Here is a 19,763-nt window from a genome sequence, read left to right as displayed (position 1 = left end):
CCGCAGGACTATGCACTACACGTAGTCTTGCTATAGTTGTAGCTGGGATGGTACTTTTTATTTATTTTATTTACTTACAGCATAGTCCAGACCCTAATTGGGCCCTAGCAGGAGGGGCAACATAAAAAGAACGAAAATAATAACTGCAAAAAGCACAGGAAATTACATTGCAGCAATGAGAATATATAAACAATGACATATATCAAGAACAGAAAACAATAACTCTGCAACTGTCAATAAATAATTTTGTCCAGGGCATCAATACTGGTCAGGAGATCAGTCGGGAGTGAATTCCGTTGAGTTATTGTGCGCGGAAGGAAAGAGTATTTAAAAACATTGGCTCTAGCGTTGTACGGTGTTAGGGATTCCGCGTGATTATTTCTTGTTAGGCGTGTTGTGGTGGACTTAATAAATGGAGTAGGACTCATGGAGAGTTTGTTATTTTTGGTTAAGAAAGTAACTTCAATCTTTGAATTTTTCTTCGTATACACAGTGTCTGTACGTTATGTTGTGCCATGAGAGTGGTGGGGGAGTCAGTAGAGCGGTATTTGTTAAAAATAAATCGAACAGATTTACGCTGGATCATTTCCAACGCCTCAATGTTATGTTTTGTGTAAGGATCCCAGACGGTGCATGCATATTCGAGTTTAGGTCTGATGAATGAAGTGTAGGCTAAGAGCTTTGCGCTAGTAGGGGCAGCTTTTAATTTGTGCCTGAGGAGGCAAAGTTTCTTAGAAGCTGACGTGCATATACTTGAGATATTTTTATTCAAACTAAGATTATTGGTTATAGTAACGCCTAGGTAAGTGTATTCATTAACTTCTTCAAGCGGGTGAGATGGAAGGTTATATGAAAATGATAGGCTACTCTTTTTGTTGGAAACTTTCATGAAGAATGTTTTATCATTGTTAAGTTTCATGTCCCATCGATTGCACCAAGAATGAATGTTCTGAAGGTTAGAATTAAGGATGACTTGATTTTCAGAAGACCTAATATCATTAAACAATACACAGTCGTCGGCCAAAAGCCTAATCTGCACTGGTTCACTAATCATATCAACAATGTCATTTATATAGATTAAGAAGAGTAATGGTCCCAGCACACTTCCCTGCGGTACACCAGAAGTGACTGGGAGGTGGCTGGAACAATGAGGATCAATATTGACGAACTGTGTTCGGTTAGAAAGGTAAGCAGACACCCAGTTAATAATGAAAGAAGGAAGCCCAGTAGATTCAAGCTTACATAGTAGTTTGTCATGTGGAACCAGGTCAAATGCTTTCCTAAAATCTAGAAAAATAACGACAGTCTGCCCGGACCCGTTTAGCGTATCAGCAAAGCAATGAACTACAGATGTTAGTTGGGTGACTGTTGAAAGTCCCTTTCTAAATCCGTGTTGAAATGGAGATAGAATGTCTCTGTCACTTAGAAAGGGAGTTATATAGGTGGCTACAATGTGCTCAAGAAGTTTAGAAGAAGAAGCTGTAAGGGATATTGGATGAAAATTTGTAACAGATGATGCGATACCTTTCTTAAGTATTGGCACAATCCGCGCAACTCTCCAATCTGAAGGAACGCTGCTAGTTGATAGGCTTGCACAAAAAATTATGACAAGAAATTTGGATATCATTTCAATATAACGCTGCAAGAACATATTTGGAATCCCATCAGGACCAAAAGACACTTTCGTTTTCAAATTTAACAACATGGATAACACACCTGCAGAAGATACAATGCTTGGTTCGGGAGGACATGATGCAGCTGTTTGCCGTATTTGGGAGTTGGATTTCGAAAAAACACTGTAAAAATATGTATTAAAATGTTCAGCAATGCTCGTTTTATCGGTGGCAAGAACGTCATTGTGCATAATTTGGTCGATAGGCTTGTTTTTCTTGGACAAGTGTCTCCAAAATTTCTGCGGAGCGTTTTGAATAAACCTCGGCAGCGTGTGTTCAAAGTAATGACGTGTTGATTGGCTCACAGCTTGACGCAGTGCAAGTCGTGCAGCTGCTATAGCGTTTCGGGAGACACGTGTAGGTTTTAATCGCTTTAATTTTCGTTTTAAATGCAAAACCCTACGCGTGATCCAGGGGTTTCTTTTGTGCGTTTTCTTTATTCTATTGGGAATAAAACGGTTTATGCAGTACGTGCAGATTTTTGAAACATATGTCATAGTATATGCGCATTATTTCTTTTAAAATCGCTAAGGCATAGATCAAGGTAATCAAGCACGCTTTCGTCCCTGGCACGCGAAAAGTCTATTACACAGACAGGCTTTGTAGGTGGCGAGTTGTTGGGATTTTGGATGCTGCATGAAAAATGCACCATATAGTGATCGGAGAGTTCGTTTTCCACTGAGACACGAAAATTTTCAATCGATCGGCTGATAAACACTAGGTCAAGTACGGAAGCACAAGTACCCTGCACACGCGTGGGTTTTGTCACTACCTGTTGAAGGTTATGTTGTAACATAATATCGAAAATGTAATGCGTGCCAGGGGCAGAACCAGAAACAGGACAATTCCAATCCAATCCAGGCAGGTTGAAGTTACCAGCAAGAATTATTTTATCATTTATGTACTTAGACATGTGATCAGCCAAGTCGGGGAAAAAACGTTTGTGGTGAATCAGGTGGTCGGTAAACCACAAATAGAAGCAAAGACCGGCCCCAGCAGCATAGTTTTGAAGAGACGCTCTCGTGATGAATAAGATGCGGTAAAACAAAAGCTTGAATACCCTGCTTCACCAACACAGCTACACCACCACCTCTTGATTGCCTGTCGCAACGAAACGCGTTATACCACGGAGGAAAAACGTCGTCGTCATTTATTTCATCTTCCAGCCAAGTTTTGGCGATTACCACAATATGCGGATTATAATACAACATTAGAGCTTCAAGTTGGTCACTTTTGTTAGATATGCTACGGGCATTAATGTTCAGTAGGCGTAGTTCATTATCGCTAGAAGCCTGACGTCACTCAATGCCTGAATTGGACTGACGTCGGGGCAGTTTGGCCCTCGCACATGTGGCGTCGTCCCAAGCGTAAATTTCACCAATTTCACTGTCCACTTTGAACATATCGTTTATCAGCATTTTTTTCCTTCCGTCTTTTTTTTTTTTCGTTTGGCACTAGCCCAAAGAAGCTTTCTTTTGCGGAGTGTTTCGCTTGAGCAATCGTGTTGAACCGATAAGTCCGTTCCTTTGGGTTTGTAAGCGTTTTTCATAATTTCCTGTTTTTCATTGCAGTTTTGGAAGAATATTATAACTGGTCTTTGCTTTCCAGGTTTTCCAACCCGGTGAATTCTTCCAATTGATTTGCAGCTGATATTAAGCTTTTCAGTAAATGTATCGACAACATTTTGTTTTAGTTCCAACATGGTCTCACCCGCGTCTTCGCACAAACCGATAACCATCACGTTCGAGCGCCTGCTTCTGTCCTCTAAACTAACGACTTTCGCCTGAAGTGTATGGAATGTTCCTGCGATGCCCTTTATCCTTGCTACACGGCTTTCTATGTCGGAAAACCTGGAGGTGGAACCAGACATAAGTTTTTCCATGTTTGCTTGCTGTACCCGAAGAGCTGCAACCTCGTCTGCAAGTTTATTCTGGCCAGCCAGTAACTGCCTTAGTAGATCTTTTGTACTGGGGTCTCCCGTATTCGGACCAGGATTTAACTCAACGTCCCCGCAGAGCATGAGCTTTCACACTCTAAACACTTCACAAACAATAGAAATGCACTGACGTGGGCACGGCAGAACCAAGAGACAGTTGGAATCGCTCACAATTGTGGAGTAATAATCACTGACCTGCGCGAAGCAGAAGAAACGCCTGTTAGGCCACATGCCTATGCTCGGTCCGCCGTGCTCACTCCGGAGCTCCGAATGTGCGGAACTACTAATCCAAAGCTCCGTATATTGGGCGCAATCAATGAATGCGTGGTGTTTATTGGCGCAAGGGCCAGGTATGGCCAAAGAGCGCCAGATCTGTAGGCGTAAGGCCCACCAGTGGAGATGGAGGTGCTAAAATCGTTTTGACGATTAGTTGGATTGGTTTGACGATTGACGTGGCTGCGGGCACTTCTTGCGCCAGCAAGAAGTGCCAGCAAGAATAAGGACGGTTAAATGAATTAAAAAAGATTTGCGGGTAACCGTATCAGATTCGCGTATAAGATAGCATTCTCAGAAAAGGAAAGGGGTCACTCCAACCCTTTTCCTCCTGGTTAGCTCTTCTTTTCCTCTACAGCTAGGTCACGTGGCCCCTTTTTAGCGAAGTCCGACAACAATGACACAGAGTCCGCATAAACAGCTTCGCTGTAACACATCTACATCTGTTGTCGATCCAAACCGCGTATTTTAGCTTCAGAGAACAATTAGAAGGCCACTGTAGTTCCAGTCGGGGCGCGATAACTATAGGATCTATAGGTAATTTTTTCATAGCGTTAACGATTATGGGGCTTTACGTGCCAAAACCAGGATCTGATTATGAGGCACGCCGTAGTGGGGAACTCCGGAAATTTGGTCCACCTGTGGTTCTTTATTTTCGCATTTCGCTCCCATTGAAATCGGTGCCGTGGCGTTTGCAATTTATTTGTAATAATGCAGCCTATGCAACACACACCGACATCAACATGTGCTTTCTTTTTGCATACATCTTGTCTTCTCGATAAGAGGTAACTTCGCAAGATATTTTCTCGCATGTGATTGACGCGGGTGAGTAGAAGAAAAAGAAGAACGCAGCAGGCAGCTGTATCATGCACTGCAGGTCCTCCCCCGTTTTGCACGCGCACGGCTACCATCTGCCAGCGACTAGTTTCTTCGTTCCGCAGTGCTTAATGTTAACAAATACGGCTAGGTTGTAGGACGCACCCAGCGGCAAGCCCTGCTTTACCGCCAAGATATTGCCAGCGCCGAGCTGTACTGCAGTGACGCCTCGTGTCGGTCATAAAGCAACGTTCCCAATCGGACGCCCCGGCTCTGCACCAGGATGCAACGACGACTGGCCGCGGATTTCGCCACGCATCTCAGCAAGACAACACCTCAGCAAGACAATACACTGGCGGCTGTCACGTGTCGGCGTTTCTGTGGTCCGGGGATGGTTGCCCGCACGCCTTCGTCAACGGAACGGCTGACAGGTGAATATTCGTACATGTCCTGTAAGCGGAACGAAGGTCTTTCTCAAAGAGAACGTTGAAAATGTAGCCTTGAGATGCAGTGGTTTGTCGAGTGTTGGCGCTCATCTCAGTGGCACCGTACATCGAGGCCTGCAGAAATCGTCGCGATAGCCATTTTAGGAATATTTTGATTACTTATTCTGACTTAGTGGTAATTGCAACAGAGAATTGCTTGTGTTTGTCTACACTGGGTGTGTAGACTCCTGGAACTTGTTGCTGGACAAGTTGAGGGCAGTTTAACTACAGTTCAGACACAGCAAAAAGACAAACATAAAAGGAGCACACGCCGCACTACATGTGTATCATCTGCGCGTCTTCTTTTTTTTTTGGTAGCTTCATTGCACTGCCTGTGATGCTTCTAAGCAGCAGCCCAGCAAGCGGCGGCTTTTTGTTTTTTAGTGCGTGTTTGCCATTGGAAGGTCGCCCTTCGGTAATAAAATGTACAGAGTCACGATCGGCTGGTATCGGCTCCTGAGAACCGTTCTGCCGTAATCGCAACTCTGTGAATATGCTCCCTGTAGCCAAGTGCCAGTTATACCATTATATAACGACGGCGACTGGCCTGTAACAAACTGTTTCACAAAATATAGGCTATTTGATTTCATGTTACTTTTGTGTAACTTAGGCATTTAGTATCAAAAGCGATTACTGAAAAGAGAGAAAAAGAAGTGGCATTTAAATGATTGCGGACTTGACGCTCCAAAACCATGATCTGACTCTGTATTATTTGAGACTACCTGGGGTCTTGCATTTCGCCCCATAGCGGCCACCCCGACCGGTTTCGTATCTGCGTCCTTGAGCCCAGACGCCCAACGATAGCCACTGGGCTACCACTGCGGGTAAAATATTATGCTGGGGAACAGATAGACTTTGAATTAATCTTCACCAACGTTGACGTGAACAGCCTGACATAACGCGAAATCTAAACATTTCAGCGGAATTGACAACCGAGGATACGGCCCGTGTCATACTGGTCGTGGATCGGCTGGTGCACCGACGCCGTCGCTTTTCGCTCCATCTTCAGCAACCAAGACGATGGCCCACAGGAGGCGGAACGAGCTTGCAGCTGGCACAGCGTGTCTTCCCAGGCCAGCCTCGGGTTCTCGAAGCCTCCGCCCACCGCCTGATCATCGCAGGAGCACCGTGCTGTCCTAGCCGCTGTTCCAGTGGTGGTGCTTGGCGCAAGGGTGGCGTGCCTCGCTTTGAGCGCAACCACAGCTTGATCGTGGCTTGCTCAGCGCGTGGCGTCGAGAATCCCGCCGTCGTGGCCTTCGACGCGCTGCGCTTTCCCGCGGCAAGCCCTGCGATACTTCAACACACGGGAAGTTCTGCGAGGCCAAGCACTCCACCGCTATTCTGACTGGGGCGGAGTAATTTTCACAGAAATTCTCGAACTTTTCAAGCATTACATGGACGTCCTGGCTGTTAATGTGGGTGGGTTATAGGCTTCCATAAATAGGGCTCCGCAAACGCTGACCTGGAAGCTTCGCTTCACCCGGGAATTCACCCGATGGAGCTCATTAGGAGAATTCGGTGGATGACGCAGTTGACCGGTGACGCGGATATTTCTGTGTTGTCTTTTTTCCATACATTAGTGTTGTATCACGCGCGCAGCTTCACAGTTAACAGCAAGAGATTCTATTTTCTTCTGGTATTGTAAAAATAAATCGTCACTTATGCGATATCTGTAGTTTGGCTTGAATATTTGCTTTTTAGGGCGGCATCGTTTTTGCATTGTAATTTATGCATAGCTTATAACAGGCATGAGTAGGTGCATGTGGACTTCATATGTACCTAATGCATATTCAACTGAACCAATAAAACATAAGAGGTAACACACGCTAGAGCTGCGCGCTATGTATCCGCCCACTTTCTCCTTTCGGTCTGCTTTATTGTCCACTGCGTACAGGAAGTAAATACGCGCTAACTCGCTCAAATCGCTACACCTGTGAGCTAAATTACTGTTTTACTTGGTGGCAGAAATCACATCCAACTTACTAGCTTATACCTATATCTTCAAAAGATTATATATATATATATATATATATATATATATATATATATATATAGGGAGAGAGAGAGAGAGAGAGAGAGAGAGGGGGGGAGAAAGAGAGAGAGAGAGGCTTCTTATTTTTCGACTACAACTGCAACAGTTGGGTTGGTTAGGTTAGGTTAGGTTAACTAGATTCGTCTAATTTTGAACTTTGCAGCCGATGGGGTGGCAAAGCGTCCAATTAGACAGTTTCTAACCTTCTCTCTATTAAGTATTAGTTGTTTCCCGCTTACTGCAGATGCCCGCGAATTACAAAAAAAAAAGGAATATTCCACGTCACATGCCCGCTTGCGTGCCGCGATTGCAGTGCTCTCAAACGTTCCGCGTACGAACGAACGTAGCATTTAGCCGAGTGTGCCGCCCCTTAAAAGGTGACAGGGTAGTGATGCAAGCGTTAGCTGTGCGATTTACGCCAGCGACCGTCAACATGGCCACGCTCGAGGCCCTTTCCGTGCATTCGCGGGCTTCCTTCACACTCGAAAAACACTTTTAGCATCACGTATTAGGCAACAGAAAGCTGTACCGGAAGTTTTTCATGTTGCTCTACGATTTTTTCATTGACACTTTTAATCTAATTACGTTAGAGAAGTTGATTAGTGAATTCGGATTAATTGTACAATTAGGCGGAATGCAAAATGTAATTGAAATGTCTCCAATGCGTCAGCAAGCAACGTTACTTTGGTTCTGTCCTGTTACTTGTATTTGCACATTTTTTAAAGATATTGGTGCATGATAGTTGGCACACCTTGTATACCACATACTACAGAAATCCAGCAGAGGGCTACGTTTGTTAGACATCGGCGTTTTATTGTTCACACAAATCAGCCACTATGTGGTGACAATGTGTACGGCAGCACTTCTAGCGTTATTAGTGTAATAGAAAATTTCCAACCCTTAAACAAATAACAACGACGGCAGGAACAAGCACCACTGCCAACATAACGATGCGCATGTCGAAGCCGGGTCGTTGAGTGGGCATCGCACAGCATGTGCAGAAGCAAGCAAATCTTGAAGCCAACGTAGCGAGGTTGACTCAATGAAGTGTTACAAATCTCACCAGAACAGTCGAGACGTTCTCGTTCTCAAAGTCACAGTGAAGTACGATGACATGCTGCAATACGAACACTCCGCCAAGTTGGGCCATTGACAGAGTGCGTCGACTAGCGGATTATTGTGTCCCCGGGTATTGAAGGTGTGTTGACCTTGACTTTTGTGTTGCTCCAAGGCGATAGTGCAACTGAATTTCGTGGGACTCCTTCACCATCGCCTCCGGCTGAGCTGATGGTGGCAAATGGCTTACTGTCGAAGGCACACGCGATGCCAGCCACATGGAAGTTGTACGTGTTGACATGGCGAGAGACTGGTCCACGCTACAAGCAGCACTGGCGCCAGCAGATGACCTGCTGCATTCACTACGACCTGGTTGAACCAGACCTGTGTCATGTCCACAGGATTTAGGACACCCGCCTGTGGTGTAGCGGCAGCAGCAGCAGCAGCAGCACGTCCTGGACGGGTAGGGCGAGTGTCGCCTGCCCCACGATGCCTTCCTCTGAAACGTTTCCAGACAATCGCATTCTTTGGGTACTTGACGCACTTTACAAGGGCGGGTGGGCGGGCTTGTTTTTATGGTTGTGCGTCCTTCTTTCTATGTCATCATCGTCCCTCATCACACCTTTGCGCCTCCATTCCCCCTCCCCTGTGCAGGGTAGCAGGCTATAGCGTGTTAGTTCAGGGCGACATCTCTGCCTTCTTTCAAACAAATTATCTCACTCCAGTTCATGGTCAGATGGGCAGCATCACTTCGGTCGCTGAGTGTGTCGCAATTGTGTATAGACGTGCCGCTCTTCAACAAACGTCTTACACACCGACATAACTCTCTGTGGAGGCGGGATTAGGTAGGTACCACTATGCAAATAAACTCTTTTCCGTCGACTTGGAGTACTGGGTGTGCGCCACTTGGTCTTTGCTGGTCTACAATGAACCTCTTTGACCCCAACTTGGGCCCCTGGGTGTTCGACGCCAACTTGGGTAACTAGTTATGGGCCGCTGAGACTGTGCCGCCCTATAATGACGAAAAATATCCCTCAAGTTTCTCCAATGCTGAGCAGAATCGAGCCCACGTCAGAAGAGTTCCTCAAGGGCAGCAACCCGATGCATTTGCAGTTTGCGCCACAAACGAACTGGGTGTGCACCGCTTTTTAATGAACGCCGCTCACGCCAACGCTTTAGCGAGCCGCGCCCTGAATGCACTGGCCATGTGCCGCTCTTCAATGAACGTTTCGCCAACTTGGGTCACTGAGTAAATGCCACGGAGTGTGCGGCAAGCGAGGGAACAATTATCGGCGTTTGCAGGCGCCGGCACACCACGCTTCTCGCCTCGGAGGCCAGGCGCCGGCTTCGCGACAGCCGCGGTAAATGGCGCCGCATGTCCAGAAAGAAACACGAGACCGGAGCCCGGTTCTCGCACGACCCGTTTCTCAGCGTACGCACGCACCGGCGCGCCATGCATTTCCGAGGCCACACGCATGCTTTGCGGCGGCGATGCTAGATGGCGCCGAGTGTTCATACGGAAGCGCGAAAGAGGGGCCCCGCTGTAGTGAACGCCTTTTCACATAAGTCGTTACGACGGTGCCAATACCTTGAATCGGTAGGCTATTCAGTGCTAACGCATTACCGTCGACAGTAATCGAGAGGTGTGTTTTGTCGCAGTTTTATTTAGTTATTCATTAATGCGAAAGCATTTCATGGTTCATGAGGCGGACAATCTGGCGTTGGCGTGACCATGCCATGATCCAAAAAAAGCTACGGATCCTCGACCTTTGGTGTTGATTAAGGCGAAGTTAATTAAGACTTTTATTTAGGTATAGTAAATTAAGGCACATGAACCCATGACCATCGGTGGGAGTAGAGCCCACGACACGTCGAAGTTGATTTAAACACAGGTATTTAAGGTAGTCAATTAAGGTACTCGAACTCACGACCTTTGGTAGGAGTCCAATCGACGACCTTTCATGTTATTTCAGGCGAAGTTAATTAAGGCACAGTCAAACGCACAACCTTACGTTGTGCGCAAATTGTGGTGAACACTGTTGGTCAAGTCTCGGTGCTTCTGCTGATGTGGCCGCAATCAAGGAATAAGTGCCCTTTGCACTTTTTTAATCATTTTGTACCCGATTCGGCATTTCAGGCATTGCAGCAAGGGGGGAAAAGTGCAATTCCACAAAGGGAAACTACATATTATCCCCTTTCTAGAGCATGGCAAATGTCATCATTAAAAAATTAACCCACGATTGCGATACTCTCTAATGCAAAATTTGAGCGCAGGTGTACACGTTTTCAATTGGCGATATAATGACTGGCGCGGGCAATCTCTCTCGGGTGGCGCGCTGCAAACGGAGCTAAGTGTAGCGCGACTGCATCGCTAATCGGGAGATCGCGAGAGGAAACCCGTGGATGACGCGTGGGCACGACTCAGAGCAGCCGCTGCAGGCAACCTCCACTCACGAAGTGCTTTGTTTCCATACAGACGATGCGCGCTACTCTGGCGCAATCTCGTAGCCATCGTCACCGCAAAGACTCCTCGAGCGCGGCACTACGCGTTTCCTCTCGCCCTTTCATCATACCCTCCTCCTCCGCTTTCCTCCTTGTTCTCTCATCGCTCTTGCCACTTCTTTAATCCCCCGCAGCGCTCCGCGTTTGCTTTCATCTTTCGCTGGGCTCGTTCGCTCAGTTACGAGGTAGGACGCAGACGTTCACCGCATGAATTCGCGCCTAAGAGCTGCGCTCCAAAATGTTAACAATATTGTGCAATAGAAGCTTCTAATGCCTTATTGACTGTACAAAAGCAATAGCGAAAGGCGGTACCACAGAGTGGAACCTAGCATATATTCAAGTAATGGTCTCGTCTTTGAGAGACATAAATGGGCGGCTTAAAATGCAACTCTATATCGATGCCAGTTTTAAGGTAATGTACATTATGCAAAAAAAATATTAATCTAAGATTTCGATGGCAGTCTTCTAGTTTGTCCAAATATAGTGTTTTTTTACTCTCCATCATATTTAGCGTCCTCTCATAATTACCAAAGGCGCACCACACTGCCCTGTTCTGCCCTATTAAACTGTGCCTGCGAGCTGAGACCCCAGTGTGGATCCTAGCAATAACTCCTATAATCGAATACAGTACGCAGGGAGGTGACACATAACTGTTCTTTAGGTTTCCTTGGTAATCGGCTAAAGAAAAAAAAAACGTTTCAATTGCTTTTTTTTTCTAAGATTGTTTGCAAGCCTCTTCCAAATTAAATCAGCCGTAAAAATACATCCAGGTATTTATATTGTACCGCGTTATCAATCGCAGCACCGTTTATAGTGTAATTGCTATTGCGCCAGCACTTCCCGGTAAAAGTGACGTGCACACTCTTTCTTTAATTGACATTTCCCCATTCATCGAACCATGAGGCAATAAAATCCAAATGGTGCTGTAGTGCTCGTTTATTAGATTCACTCTTTGTAACTCTGTATGCTGAGCAATCATCAGCAAACGTTCCAAACGTGTATGTAATACCAGAAGCAACGTCATTGGTGTACAGAATAAATGAAAGTGGACCCAGAACGGATCTTTGGGGTATACCAGTGGTCCCGGCAACGTTAACAGGAACAGCCCTTGAGAACCACAGACATTTTCTCAGAGTAAGGACATTTTGATATCTAATCGATTATTTTTGTGATGCAAGTCACATTTTCGTATTTTCAATATCAAGATATCATGGGCGTCAACGTAGAACGTTTTCCTAAATCTAGAAATACGCAGTCAGTAATTTGATTCTTATCGATTGCTAAGGCCATGTGTAAGATTCAAGCAATTGCATCGTACAAAAGAAGGCCTCCCGAAATCCATGCTGGCTAGACTGAAGGAGGTTGTTAAGTTCAACATGAGACTTTATGCAGTTATGAATGACTAGTTTCGTAATCTTACACGTAAAGCTGGTTAAGGACATGGCTCTGTAGTTCTCAACCTTGTTTCTCTGCCCAGTTTTATGCGCCGGCAATATGTGTGCCAGTTTCGAATCGCCAGGCAGAGAGCAATAATTTATCGACTTTCCGAATAAGCAAAAACAAAAAACATAGATATAAAACCTCAGCAGTTTAACAGAATTGCTGCCAGGATATCAGTTGTACCACTAGTTTTTGTCGGTTTCACATTTTCTCATGATGGCCGCACACCCGGCATGCTAAAAGTGATCTTCGACATTTAGACCTCATGGACTGCAAGATCTTCGTTGATAATTCTTGAAGAACTAGGATGAATACTGAGGAAAGTTAATTAACAAAGATTTTATCTCCACTTACGTATCATGAACAACTTAACTGGAGTAATGCAAAAGAGGAACAGGTCTGTCGTTTTTTTACTGGACTTATCGTACTTCCAAATCTTTTTCAGGATCCCCGACTAGCCTCTAACTCAGATTCGCAAAGCACGAGTTCTCAGCCAATTCAGTTAAGCGCATTAGATGACATTTCTATTCCATTAGTTATGTGAATTGATCATTCAAAATTTTAGTTTTAAACTGCCAATATACTCCCCTAATCTTTCGCAGTGAGGTACGCAGACAAAGGTTAAACCATGGCTTATCTTCTGTGCGTTTGGATGACACAGCTCGAAGAGGAACAAACTCATCTCGCAGATGAAACAGCTTTTCTTTGAATCTATTCCATAGTTGTTCAACGTTCAAATCTGCCAATGTTGTGTATATATATATATATATATAGTCTCACGTTCTCGTGACGCCTGCGGCAAAAAAGACGTTCCACGTCCGCCGCCAAGGTCTGTGAGTGAGGGCGCTGACTAACACTCCCAGGGTTCTACTAGTACACATAAATACCCAAGAAAGTGGCTGGGGAAACGCCGCCGCGGTAGCTCAATTGGTAGAGCATCGCACGCGACATGCGAAGGTTGTGGGTTCGGTTCCCACCTGCGGCAAGTTGTTTTTTCATCCACTTTAATTTCCATTAATTTATTATTACTTTATTTCATTTATTAAGCACATGCAATTTCCCCTATGTTGTACTTGGTGTCAGTGTTTGTTGGCTTCTCATTATATGACTAATAAATATCGGGTCCCTCGGTTAACCCCCTTTCTTCTCGTTTATATATATATATATATATATATATATATATATATATATATATATATATATATATATATATATATATATATATATATATATAGTCATGTTGTACACGTAGACAGTTCTAGTCGGCTTTCTCGCAACACATACATGTCGACCAGTAATGTTGGCAACAATGGTATTGTGATCCCTCCCACCAGGTAACACATGCACGTTTGATACAATACTCGGTGTATCAGAAAACAGCAAATCAAGCACGTTGCCTGTGCCGTCATCGCGATGCATTTGTAACATATTTTCATTGCCAACATCAAAGAAAACTGTGTACGTAATGCCAGTGGGACTACTCATAGGTGTACTGCGTGAGCAGTCTATGGCGGAGAGATTAAAATCACTCCCGGATAAAATCTGATCACTTAAAATCGCCCCAAGAAGGCAATTCAGCCAACTACCGACAAGGCGCGCCAGGAGATCGGTAGTATAACCCCGCAGCAAACGATTTGCCATTTTTGTGCTCAATTTACAGAACACAGATTCACAATCTGTATCTGAATCATCCAGCCAACGCATGCTTAGTCGCAACATACAAGAATAGATACGCCTCCTCCCTTTGAACCGCAGTTGTGCTGAAAAAAAAAAAAGTGGTAGCGAACAGGAAAGACTTCGCTATCGAGGACTGTAGAATGAAGCCATGGTTCTGTTCCGAAAAACAGCGGACTGTCGACAAGAATTATTTAGCAAATTAAAATTGTCATTATTTTGTAAGCTCCGCAATTTACCACTAGGAGACTGAACTGCTGCGTCACTGCCGTCTGGAGGGATGGTCATACATCAGTGCTACTTCACCAGTTGCGCTTTCAACCTGATATCGCTTATGGCCCAGATACAGGATATCAAATTTGAAAACGGGTTTCATGTCATGTTCTTATTTTGTTTTGGAAACTCCCATAATTTCTTACTTTTTACCCGGACAATGCACGATATATATTGCAATATGAGTGGGCTCGGTAGCATCGCCCGGAGCACTATGACTTACTTCGTACTGTTCTTCGTACAGATCCAGCTGGGGTTACGTGGATGCAGCGCTGGTTCCTTCCCTGCCTCGGCAAAGGCGATGGCGTCAACGGCGCCGATCACTCGACAACCCATTTCCACTGCACTGGGCGTATCTCCAGCATCGATACCGACGTGCTCACGTCACATGGATATAGGGCCGACTGAGTCACACCTGGATCGTTCATTTGGCTCACCAGCGACCCCTGGAACATCGGTGGACCAGCTTAAAAGGAAGCCCAGCAGCCGCGCGCAACTCAGTGGGCTCGGTAGCATCGCCCGGAGCACTATGACTTACTTCGTACTGTTCTTCGTACAGGTTGGTAACAAATGGCGTTTTTGCGCTTGCGTTAAGAGCAATGATGTCTGTCTGGTAGTGCTGCCGAGCCCACGGTGCGCACTGCTTTGTTGTTTGGAATCATTTCGCGTCATTCTCATGGTATTGCAACGGAGTGGTGACGTAGAGCAAAATCCGGGCCCCGATAAACTAGATGAAATATTGCGGGCTGTAACTGAAATCCGAACTTCGCACTCGACCTTAGAAACTGGTCTAGCAAATGTGCAGCAGAGGCTTTCACAAATTGAAGCGACCCTCTCGTCACTCAGGCAATATCACGATAAAGTTGATAAGTGTGAGGCAACTGTGCACGCTATGCGCAGTGAAGTTGCCCAAATGACTAGAAAAATTGATGAGCTGGAAAATAGGAGCCGCCGCAATAACCTAGTCATATATGGCGTGAAAGAGCACGATAAGGAAAATCCCGCAGCCTTGGAATCGTTTGTAACAAAAGATATACTGCATAATATTCTAGACGTTCAGGTCAGAACTGTGGAACGCGTACACCGAATTGGCTTAAAAAAGCCGGGTCGAGATCGACCAATCATACTACGCTTTTATGACTTTACCGAAAAAATGACAGTACTTCGGAACTGTGTCAAATTGAAAGGAAAGAAAATTTCAATTTCTGAAGACTTTTCCGCTGACATTCGTGAAATACGCAAAAAGCTATGGCAAGCCGCGGCAGGTTGTCGGAATAACGGCGATAAAGTCAGCCTACATTTTGACAAATTAAGGATTAATGAAGACCTGTACGTATGGAATAATGATCAGAAAAAAATGGAGCCATTGCACCGCTCGAAGCCCCACGTGACAGCGAACGCTAGCACTTCCAATGAATGACAAACAGAAAGTACTGCACGGCTGACGTTACTGTGCTTTAATGCGAGAAGCATTGTCAATAAACTTGAAAAGCTTGAGGAACTGCTGCTGTTGTATGGCCCAGATGTAATCGTAATTACAGAAACGTGGTTGAACTCGGATATCCACGATTCTGAGGTGGTTCCTCCCTCCTATGCATTTTTGCGCACAGATCGGGACGGTCGCGGTGGAGGCGTTGCTATTGCTGTTAAGCGGAATTTGTTTGTCCACCGAGAAACTTGCATTACTAATCATGAGAGCGTCTGGTGTACAATAAAGGTCAATGATGTCAATTTACTAATAGGTGGTGTATACAGGCGACCAGGCGCGCCGGACAGTTACCTTGTAGAACTGTACGACTTCTTATATAACCACACCAACCAAAGAACGAAATTAATTCTAGCTGGAGACTTTAACTTAGGGGGCATTGATTGGGATACCTTGTTAATCGGCAACAAAGAAGTCAAAAGTTGTGATCTTCTTCTTGATATCATGCAGACTTTCTCGCTAGCTCAACTTGTGCATGGACCAACTCGCGTCCAAGGGCAAGTGTGCTCAGTGCTAGACCTTGTCTTTGTGTCCACATCTTTAACCCCTGAAGTTAGCATAGAACCGGGTATATCCGACCATAAAATGATTTTACTGACGGTTGACGATCTTGGCATGGGTGCAAGGCCCTCTAGTACTGACACCAAAATTTTGGTTAAGAATTACACGAGGGCTAATGATGAAAGCATCATTGATTTTTTAGGAATTATGGAAGATGATTTTGACGATGGTACGTTGGACGCCAACGACCTATGGTTAAAATTAAAAAATGGGATTTCGCACTGTGAAAGTAATTTCATTCCTACCAAGCTTAAAAAGATAAAGCGGAGGTCGCCGTGGATTACAAGAACTATCATACACCTCAAAAGAAGGGTTCAAAGGATGCGCAAGAAAAAACATAATCCCACTATGGTTAGTCAGCTTTCACGAGAACTGAAAGAAAGGTTAAAAAGCGCGAGAGACAACTTTTTTTCCAATACTTTACTTGAGTTCATGACAAATCAGCCTCGGAAATTCTGGCGGTATCTGTCAAAACCGGAAAGTCCTCCAATGAAATTGGAAATTGCCGGTATAGTGGTTGAGGATGCGCGTACCATTGCTAACTCATTCAATACATATTTTCAGTCGGTATTCTCCCGTGCCCACGCCCCTAATATGCCCTTATCAGAGTATGACTCTGCAATGCCTGAAATCCTGATAACGGAGTCCGGTATTTTGAATTTGCTGCTACAGACAGACGTTAAAAAATCGCCTGGCCCTGATAATTTATCAAGCACTTTCCTCAAGCGATACGCGGGTCAGTTGTCCCCCTTCCTGCATAAAATTTTCAGTGCATCACTTGAAACGGCAGTGCTTCCCGCGGACTGGCTGTGCGCAAAGGTCGTGCCAATTCATAAAGGTGGGAACAAGCAGCTTCTTGACACATACAGGCCAATATCCCTAACCAGCACATGTTGCAAACTAATGGAACATATAATAAATAAAGCTATCGTAACTTATCTGGAAGAAAATAACCTATTATACTTCAGACAACACGGCTTCAGGCAAGGGCTTTCAACTGTAACTCAACTCTTAGAAATTATACATGACTTTGCTGTAACAATCGATGCAAGACTGCAAGCTGACGCAATTTTTGTCGATTTTTCGAAGGCATTCGACCGCGTTCCACACAGTTTACTAATCTTCAAACTTAAATCAATTGGTATTAATCCCAAGACTGTTTCATGGATCGAAGCCTACCTTTCGAATCGGTCCCAGTTTGTTTGCGTAAAAAATACTGAATCGGACTATCTTGATGTTCTTTCTGGTGTGCCACAGGGATCGGTTCTGGGGCCCACTCTTTTTCTTTTATATATTAACGACTTGTATGCATGTATGGAACCAGGGGTCACAATAAGGCTTTTTGCGGACGACTGCGTCATATACACAACTGTTAGAACAGCCGATGAACAGACAAAACTTAATAAGTCTCTGCAAAACATTGTTGCCTGGTGCGAAAAATGGGGCATGCAAATTAACACACAGAAAACCAGGTGTATGACTGTAACACGTAAGAAAGAGCCCTTAAATTTCACATATAAACTAAGTAATACTTCCTTGGAACGAGTAGACTCATTCAAATATCTAGGTGTCACAATAACAAGATCGCTGAAATGGGACGTACATATCAATAATGTTTGCGCACGTGCGTTCAAACAACTCGGATTTTTACGAAGAAAGCTAGCAACAGCCCCAACCTCGGTGAAATTAACTGCTTATAAAACTCTGGTTAGGCCGATATTAGAATACGGCAGCATAGTATGGAACCCGCATCAAAAGTATTTAAATTTGGCATTAGAAAAGATCCAAAGCAGGGCGCTCCGATTCATTTACACAAAGTATTCAAGGTACGACAGCGTAACTGCGCTTCGCACACAAGCAGGCATACCGACACTTGCTGGTCGGAGGAGGTTGGCCTGTTTGAAGTTCCTTTACCTTCTTTACCATGACCTGATAAACTTAACAAAATCCGACTACTTGGTGCCCCCCGGACGTCTCTCCAGTCGAACCAACCATGAAAAATGTATCAGACCATTCTTTTCGCGTTGCGACACACTAAAATACTCATTTTTCCCTTCAACAATACATCTGTGGAATTCCCTGCCAAGTGACATCGTTTGCTCACAATCTGTGCATTCATTCGTGTCGACACTCGAATTGCACTTCGAGTCATTATCGGAATGATGACCGCATTCTGGTCGTCTTGGCTGAGCTATCCTCAAAAGTTATCAATGACGTATAGCCACGCCCCAACTTCTTTCACACGCCGGTGTCCATATGCTCTTTCGTACTTCACTGCGCTTGGTTCTAGAGCACGTCTGATAATATACATTACACGTGACACTGTTTGTACATTGCACGGCACACCCAAATGCATTTTTTCCTGTATTAACTGCTTCTTACACTTTACACGGCGTATGCACTGTATAGGTTGTTTTTGTTTCCTTGTATTTACTTATTGCTGACCTGGCGCGTCGATTGTAACCATTGCTTTTTTGTTTAAGTTTGCTGCAAACCCCCGGTATAACAAAGCGCCTGTACTGTTTGTATGTCCACTCCTGTATGAGCCTCTCAAGGCTTACAGTATTGATAAATAAATAATAAATAAATAAATATGCTGTACTCAGTTCCCTTTAATTTATGCGCTCTAGTTAACACCTGCTGATGTACCTTAAAAGAAGCAAATATGACAATCACAGGACGTGTTTTGCTTGCGGGATACGCCTCTATTCTCTGGGCACGTCAAATGTTGACGGCAACCAGTTTAAATCGCTGCCGTCAACATTGCATAAAAGCGCATTCACGAAGCTAATCCTATTCGTAAGACGGAAAGGTTGCAATGGCCGCCGCTGCAAAGACGAGTGCTGTAGTAAAAAAAAAGGCGTGTATATTATGGTGCATAGGTGCGAACTTCAGTACTTGCGCCTATAGTAAGTGTAAATGGATTCACAAAACTTAAGTAGCCGTCGCAGCTGCCGACTTAAGAAGGAATTTCTACGGGAGCAGCAGTCTTACGACCCTAATTATGTCTATGGATCTGGCGCGAGTAAGCGATGAAAGGCGCTGTCAGTTTTGTCATTGATATGCTTTGTGAAATTCTACTCTGTTTTGTTTTTTCTCATTGGAGCGCTCCCTCGCTCATAGGGCTGCGGATGATTTTTCCAGGCGCTTTTAAGGATATATAATTCTGCACGCTAGATGAAACAATGAATAAACGCCTAAACATTTTCAATATGAAAACTTCTTGTTTTGGACTATTCGCTGTTGCCTTACATGGTGTTACCCTCAGCCCTCTATTGTACTGCTCAAAGTTTCAATTCAGCATCAAGCCGAAGCGACGTAGTGTTTGTGCCCACGGTTCTGCTCATCCTGTGGCCTACAGTGTGAGAGAGCATATGTATACGACAGACGGCAATGCTGTCGTGACGTCAATGCTGTGACGTCAAAGAACACAGTAGCAATACTGTGAACGACAAAACAAACTTTTATTGGGCGAACCTGTGCCCACAAAACAGGCTACACTTATAGCACAACGATAGTGGCGAACACGCTCGGCGATCGTCGAAAATCTGATCAG

The 19,763-nt window shown here is 44.8% G+C and overlaps 2 long non-coding RNA genes across 3 annotated transcripts in view; one reads left to right on the top strand and one right to left on the bottom strand.

The window, feature by feature from the left end:
- Window positions 1–18,778, bottom strand: part of LOC139052177 (uncharacterized) — a 65,309-nt gene extending 46,531 nt beyond the window's left edge. For both annotated transcript variants that reach the window (XR_011509767.1, XR_011509768.1), the window contains exon 1: window positions 14,384–18,778. This is a non-coding gene — a long non-coding RNA (uncharacterized lncRNA). The remainder of the gene's footprint in view (window positions 1–14,383) is intronic.
- Window positions 4,705–6,850, top strand: LOC139052176 (uncharacterized). Its single transcript, XR_011509766.1, has 2 exons — window positions 4,705–5,129; window positions 6,104–6,850. It is a non-coding gene; the product is annotated as an uncharacterized lncRNA (long non-coding RNA).
- Window positions 18,779–19,763: the final 985 nt, after the last annotated feature.

This window comes from Dermacentor albipictus, unplaced genomic scaffold (genome assembly GCF_038994185.2).
Source record: "Dermacentor albipictus isolate Rhodes 1998 colony unplaced genomic scaffold, USDA_Dalb.pri_finalv2 scaffold_19, whole genome shotgun sequence".
In the NCBI taxonomy this organism is placed as follows: domain Eukaryota; kingdom Metazoa; phylum Arthropoda; class Arachnida; order Ixodida; family Ixodidae; genus Dermacentor; species Dermacentor albipictus.
This window is presented reverse-complemented; position numbering and strand designations above follow the sequence as displayed.